General features: G+C 36.2%; 1 pseudogene; it reads right to left on the reverse strand.

Moving 5' to 3' along the window:
- Window positions 1-7,393: 7,393 nt before the first annotated feature.
- LOC122435808 lies at window positions 7,394-7,659 on the reverse strand (annotated as a pseudogene).
- Window positions 7,660-8,185: the final 526 nt, after the last annotated feature.

The raw sequence follows: 8,185 nt of genomic DNA on the forward strand, positions 1-8,185 counted from the left end.
TTGAATCACTTTGCTCTGAAATAATTATAGTATGCCAGGTTCTCATCATTCCATATAACTACATATTCTATCCTCATCCCTGCTGATGCATGACTGAGTGGTGGAATAATGAAATGCTCTCAGGTTGTTGCAACTGACAAAATAGCCTAGCAGCTCATTGGTGGATCTCAGAAGCTGATACCTATTTTTCTGTTTGATTCTTTTGCAGATAACTGAACATATCTAATCAAGTTTCTTTGCCTTTGAAACTTTGGTTTCTACAGGTCCATGAGGGCAGGGATTTCATCTCTTTTGTTCACAACTGTATATCCAAAGTTTAGTAAATACCTAGTGTGAGGTAGGCACTCAGTAAATATCATTTGAGGGAATTAATGAAATTAAATGTAGTAATTAGTATACTTTAATTAGTGAACCAATGAATTTATGCTTTTATTTCATAACTAGATCGCAAAACTATCTTAAAAGTGTTTATATATCAAAATGGTTAGATTCAGGAGATTCAGAGTCTCATGTGATCTATATGATCTCATGTAAGTTATTTAGCCTAAGTCTAATTTTTCTCATTTGTAAAGGAAAATAATTATAATGTCATGAAGAGTAAATGGGATAGTACATATTCAATGGTTATGTCTGTCACATCATAATCACTCAATACATAAGTTATTATTTTTATTATGGACAGGAATTTAATTTGTTTAAGAATGCACTCTCAGAAACTAGTATTAAAATAGGCCTATAAACTTCATCTGTTAAAAGATGTTAGACATCAAAGAGTGAAGCATTTGTTAAGAATTATTAAGGGGCTTGGAAATGGGAGAAAAGAGAAAATAGGAGCTAATAGACATTTTAATTTTTAAAAATGTATCCAACACTACTGTCAAAATTAGGTTCTTAAACACCATACCTCTAGGATTTCTGAAATTGAAATAACTATCTGACATTAAAATGTCTACTTTTAGTCTAATATTCACACCTTTTGTATCAGAAAAATACTTATGGTGATTCTAGACATACAAATGAAGAAAATAACTTAGGCAATTATCATAAACACCAAAAATAAATTGACCTGTTTTGCCTTAAAGTAACACAATGAATAGCATGTTAAATACTAGTATGGAAAGGGTTTGAATTATTTAATGCTGTGCAATAGACATTCTGTGATGATGGAAAGGACCTGTATTTGAGCTCTCCAAGACAGCTATTTGACTGTCTCCAAGACGGTGTATTTGAGCACTGGAATAGTGATTAGTGATGCTGATGATGATGAACTGATTTTTAAATTGTATTTAATTTTAATTAAGTTCAATATAAATAGTCTTATGCAACTGCTGGCTGGGTCTTCCCAGGTGGCTCAGTGGTAAAGAATCCACCGCCATTGCAGGAGATGTTGGTTCATTCCCTAGGTCGGGAAGAGCCACTGGAGGAGGAAATGACAACCCATTCCAGTATTTTTTCCTGGAGAATCCCCTGGACAGAGGAGCCTGGCGGACTATAGTCCATGGGGTCACAAAGAGTCAGACATGACTTCATGACTGAGAACAGTTGCACAACATAGATCCAGATATATACCATGATGTTCACTTTCCTTTTTTGGCAAAACTATAAACATAGGATTGCTGCTGCTGCTGCTGCTAAGTCACTTCAGTCGTGTCCGGCTCTGTGCGACTCCATAGATGGCAGCCCACCGGGCTCCCCCGTCCCTGGGATTCTCCAGGCAAGAACACTGGAGTGGGCTGCCATTTCCTTCTCCAATGCATGAAAGTGAAAAGGGAAAGTGAAGTCGCTCAGTCGTGTCCGACGCTTAGCGACCCCATGGACTGCAGCCTGCCGGGCTCCTCCATCCATGGGATTTTCCAGGCAAGAGTACTGGAGTGGGGTGCCATTGCCTTCTCCGAAACATAGGATTATATTTAGTCAATTAAAGAGCTTGCATGTTCAGTACACCTAAAATAACTTTTACTATACTTATGTCTGTTGTATAGTTCAATATCATTGTATTCATTAGACCTTTTGCTTCATTTTGTCAACTGAGCAAATACATATACACTGGGATTAAATTTTATGGAATTTGGTATTTACTTTTAATTTCTATAAAGATAAAATTTGTGAGAAAAGTCTTATTCAGAACTGAGAATTTTTTTTCCCCAAAGCCAAACACTTCTCCCTTAAATTTCCTACCTATATATCTCTTCACCTCCACTATTATCCCTACTTTGAGGAAATCAATCATTTTTTTAGGTTCAGAATGACAAACTGTATCTATAGTGTAGATAATTATTCATTTGTTTTTGGTATATGCCACTGGGATTTAATTTATTATTAATTTATTAATTTATTTTTTATTATTAATATCTTATTTAATTTAGGGATGGTAAACACACATATACACATACATAGAGCACATTATCACTGTTTTCATTTGTTCTCTTTTTAATCTCAGTTTCCAATCCCAGTTTCTACCTTACAATTTTATTTTCCATAGCAGAAAATTATCTTTTTAAGAAAGTTTTTTACAAACCATATTGAATTCCAGAATGTGCAGAGATCTGAAATAAGGTTAATTAAACTCATATCTGAACGTATGGGTCATGAATATAAAGGGATAAGAATCTTGCAATATTCCTAATTCTCTTACCTCAATCTAAAAGCATTCCTATAGTTTTTGGGCAGGGGTAAGAAATTGGTTTCAGGCCATTTCTAGGCTAATCAGAGCAGTTGACAGTGACCACTCAGAGTGCTATATTGATCTTGAAACTGCAATTTCATTCTCAGGGTTTCATGGAGATACACGTGCCTTGTCCATGCCATTTTGCTCAAAGAAAGTGGGTCTCAACTCTTAGTTGCAGATTAGAGTTATGGGAAATTTTTAACAAATACCATTGCCTAGGCTCTAGCCTAAACCAATCCAGTCAGATTCTCTGGGGCTGAGGGATGGGTATCCATATGTTTTAAACTTTGCCAAATGATGTTATTGTGTAGCTGTGTTTGAGAGTTTTGGTTCCAATATGAGGTGATAAATTAACCCATCTGCCACCCAGTAAATCTTATTTAGTGTTTTCTATCTTCAAATCAATTATGCATGAAATATTAAAGTAGCTCTAAAAGATCCATTTTAATTTCCAGATTCTAACCAATTCTAGGTTGCCATAAATCTTACCTAGAGTCATTATTATGACACTCAGTTGTGCTTTTTCCACCTCTTTCTACCTGTATGTATTAATGATCCTAAAATGAAGGTGTGAATGAGGACTGGGGCTCTGGGGGAGAGTATGGTAACTACCTTGGACACCCAAGACTCGTAACAACAGTACTATGTCCAATCAGCTGAGAAGGAGATTGTAAAAATTTTAAGATAATTACAATCATTTTGCAATTCTAAACTCCTCTTTTAGAAAAGTTTGTATTTTGGTCCATGATCTAAATATCTTAATGATTGAATGCAATTCTAAAAGTGTATCACAGATATTTTTAAAATTATGCCTGATTAAAAGGGAAATATTACTACTGACCTTTGACAATAGTTCTTCTAAAATATGAATTATGCCCTGTCAAGATATTATCTGAGATTCCATTACTCTGTCTTCTCCCTGTCTCCGCTTCCTTCACAGAGGTATCATTATCCTGAATTTAGTGCTTATAATGTTTTTTAATTTTCTTATTCACACATTATATATCCCTAAACAATATAGAATATTATTTTGTATATTTTTATGTTGTGTTTCCAAGATGTGATAAGCATCTATAGGAAGTTCTCAGTCATTTTATTTCTTTAAACATTTTACACATACTTATTTTATTATCTTTACCTGATAATTTAATATCTCAATTCTTTGCTCATGAAAATTTGTCCTTTTCTTCCCTCTTCACTTTTGCTTGTTCGGAGCTTCAGTTCAGGGAATTTTATACAAGGACAATTGGTGTGTCTTTTTTTGAGGTTATTTTCTTCCAGAAAGGCAGTACATTGTACTTCTGTGAGGTGGCCCAAATTACTACCAACTGAGAATGTCTTTATGGAGTGAAGTTTTACGGACTATGTAGGTAGCAAAAGCAAGAACTCATATCATAAGCGAGGACAGAAATTAATTTGTGAAATCTCAGTGAAACCCATATTAAAATTTCCTTCCCATAAGCCAAACAAGGATAGGTAGTTTTGCTTGTCATTGGACCTTGACTGGAGCTTGTTTCTTTGTTTAGTTCATCCTTTCACTGAAGTTGAAGATTTTGGCTTGTTCTGGGGTCTTTCTTGTTCCTCCTTTGCCTGTTCTCTGTTCTACTCCTTGCTAGGAGCAAAGGACTTACCTTCCTCTCCTTTAACCATTATGAAGGTGCTAGTGTCTTGGATACTAGGAAGGCAAAGAATTCCCCAAATAACAAAGAGCATAGTTTCAGCTTTATTATATCACTTGATTTGTAGCTTCCTCTTCATTTCTGTGTGACTCCTGGCGATTTCCGTTAGCTTCCTGAAAGCTCCTCTTTGTAATTAAATACCTGTTGGTCATGTTTATCCAGCATATCTAAGTTTGTAGATTTGTAACAGGCAGTTTTTCAGAGGAGTTAGTTTGCCCTATCACTGAAAGCAGATGTGTCCTGTATTACTAAAAGTCTTGATGATGAAGCTTCTGGTAATGAAGTGTATCATCCACTTCTTACCTCATCTGTTCATTCACTTGACAAATATTAATTGAATAGCTCCTTTGTGTCTCGCTCTTCTGTATCCTGGGGATAAAGTGATCATCAAAAACTGTTGCTACTGTCAAGGAGCTTACATTCTAGTGGGAGAAACAAACAACAAATTAAATGTGTGTGTGTATGTGTGTGTCTCACAAATATGCTATACACTGTACAGACATATATACATAAGAACATATCATATTCTCAGGTAGCTCTCAAAGAAAAGCAGATTCTTGTGTCAGCATGTGACAAGTGATATTTTAGATATAGTGAAGATATCTGAGAGGAGGAAGCATTGGTCAGGTAGGAAAATAGCGAGAATCTTAGCAGCTGGACAGGAGTTTTATGAAAGTCCAGCTGTTCCCTGTTCCACTCCTTGCTTCCTGAGTGGAAAGCAATACTTTGTACTTAATGATGCATTATTAAGTGCAAAGACCTAAGAATGGAAATTGAAATGTTTTCTGAAATTAAACAAAACCTCAAGAGAATATAGTCCTTTTAGAGAAAGTAAAAGTCATTCAGCCAAGTAAAAAAAAACAAATATTGAGTGCTTCATATATTAGGTGTTACATGGGATACAAAAGTTAAATACCAGTAACCCAGTGTGCACTCAGAGCTTAATAGACAAAGCAAGGAATAGCCTCATGGAAAGTAACACAGTCACAAGAAGTATTTTTCTTACCGTCATCTTACTGCTTCCAGAAAAATATCATAGAACTTCATGTCATACTTTTCAATTTATTATAATTATAATATATATAATTTATAACTTTAATAGCTTTAAAATTTTTACCACATTATATGTATATATAAGCACTAATGTTATACGTATTTTTACAAAACTGCTAAAATTTACCCAAAGTTATTTGGATAACTTTTCAGTTTCTCTTGGCTTCTGGTCTCTCTTGCACCAGCTTAGATTACCTTGCATTTTTCCTCAAAGCAGAAGAGAGAACAAAAAGAATAGCTTTTAAAAAACAAAAAACACAAAAACAACAAAAAAACTTTAATTATTTTGAAACATAGGGGGAAAAGTACAATTTTTCACAAAATTCATGATGAAAGTTAGCAACACAACTGTTAATAATGCCTAGATTTCACCCACCACAGGTTTCTTGCCTTAATATGGCTCTGGATCCTTACAAACCTTTCTTCTCGTAAGTAATACAGATATCTCCCACTTAACATCAGTAATATTAATACATTCCTGAAATGCAACTAAGTGGAAATGTTTAGTTGGAGCTGATTTCCCATTTGCAATGGGAAATATATTTCTCATCACACATGTGTAGAGCAATGATCTTTGAAAGAAAGGAAACAAACAAAGTGAGTCCTATGATCATTCACCATAATACCTAGATAGAGTTTTCAGACAAGAATGCAGGGTGATGAAAGTCAGGGTTAGCCCCTCTGTGTGAGTTGAACAGATGGACTTGAGAATTTGGGAACATCAGGATATGCGGTTCATAGGGCAAGGTAAAGAAGAAGGAGAGCTGCAATGAGAGAAAGCTCTGAAGATCTGCAGAAGGAACCCCCCTCCCTGCACCCCCGAGTCTTCATCTGAGTATTTATCAAAACATTCATCTGAGGAAGCTACCTGAAGCCAAGGGAGGAGTAATCTGAAAGAAGCTGGCAGAAAAATCTCTAGGCTTAAGTGGTTGGTGTTCTCACCAGCCTGAGTAGAAAAATTATAATATGTGAGGTATCAGGTAGACTGTTCAAAAGGATATTGGCTCACTTCATGGGCAAGATAAGACGTAAACCAAAAGCTTCTCTGGTCCTACTTAAAAACAGGTTTAAAAGAATCAAACCCAAGGGAAAAAAATGAAGACAACCTCACCAAGACAATCACAATCAAATTGCTTAAAATCAGTGATAAAGAGGGGGGAACACATTTTGCAGAAAGAAGCAAATATAAGAATTATAAGACTATTGTTTTGGAAACAGTATAAATCAGAAGACTGGAACAGTATCTTCAAAGTGCTGAAAGAAAATAACAGCAATCTTGAATAATACAGCCAGTAAAAATATCTTTCAATAATGAAAGTGAAATATTTATTCAAACATACAAAAAGTGAAATCATCACTAGCAGAAATACAATTTAATTTTTATTTAATACACACATTTCTCTAACAGATATATTTATTTTGTTTTTAAAAGGAATGGACATTGAAGATGAAAAACATTCAGCAGAGAGGAAGGAGACCTAACACATACACAACTGTAAGTTGTTTTATTAATTGTTTTAGGACCACAACAAATTAGTACAGAGATGCCTATGCTGCTGCTGCTGCTAAATCACTCAGTCGTGTCCGACTCTGTGTGATCCCATAGACGGCAGCCCTCCAGGCTCCCCCGTCCCTGGGATTCTCCAGGCAAGAACACTGGAGTGGGTTGCCATTTCCTTCTCCAATGTGTGAAAGTGAAAAGTGAAAGTGAAGTCACTCAGTTTTGTCCTACTCTTAGCGACCCCATGGACCACAGCCTACCAGGCTCCTCCATCCATGGGATTTTCCAGGCAAGAGTACTGGAGTGGGGTGCCATTGCGTTCTCTGACAGAGATGCCTATAAAGAAATACAAAAAGCTTTCAAAGATTGAGGTGTTGCCTTAGACAAGGCTGAAGATTTAAGTCTGGTGTTTGGAATTTAGGCTCTAGTCCTCATTTTTGAATGAATCACTGGGTGTGTGGGGCAGTCTGTGCTTTTAGCCAGAATGTGCTTTTAGCCAGATTTGAAGAGAATGATCACTTGGCCCAGGTAGAAGTAGACGAAGTGTTTGGCTTAATGTGTTACGTAACTACTGAGGTTGTAGCCCACTATTCAGTGCCAGGTGGGATTGTGCTTCTTGTCAGGCTCCTTCTTAATATAGGCTGCAATGTCATCTCTATCTTATATTTTTCCAATGCCGGAGTAGCCCACTCCACCAAATCGTGTTGCATTCCTTCTGACATAATGGCGTTTTTGATCACAGCAATTTGGTCGCACATGGTTACAGCAAAGTAGGGGCTGGCTGTCTGCATCTAGTCTGCTGGAGGTAGGGACTGGCCAGACATACAGTTTGATAAGAAGTTCTTTGGGTGAAAGGAAATGATACCACACAAAAATGTACATCTATACAAAAGACCATGTAACAACAGAATTGGGGGATATGTGAGTAAATGGTGTTTTCTTATGTTCTAAATTACATTAAAAGATTATTGAATGTTTAAATAAAAATAATAACAATGTATTGTGGTATTTCTAACAGATGTAAAAATAAACTGTATGATGATAACACAAGGTCCAGGAGAAGGTAAATAAATTGCACTATTTTAAGGTTCTTCTACTATAGGTGAAGTAATATGTTACTTGAGAGTGTTAGAGGGGCTTCCCAGGTGGTGCTACTGGTAAAAAAAATCTGCCTGCCAGTGCAGGAGATGCAAGAGATGCTGGTTTAATCCCTGGGTCTGGAAGATCTCCTGGAAGAGGGCATGGCAACCCACTCTGTATTCTTGCCCGGAGAATCCCATGGAC

This window comes from Cervus canadensis, chromosome X, assembly GCF_019320065.1.
Source record: "Cervus canadensis isolate Bull #8, Minnesota chromosome X, ASM1932006v1, whole genome shotgun sequence".
Classification (NCBI taxonomy): domain Eukaryota; kingdom Metazoa; phylum Chordata; class Mammalia; order Artiodactyla; family Cervidae; genus Cervus; species Cervus canadensis.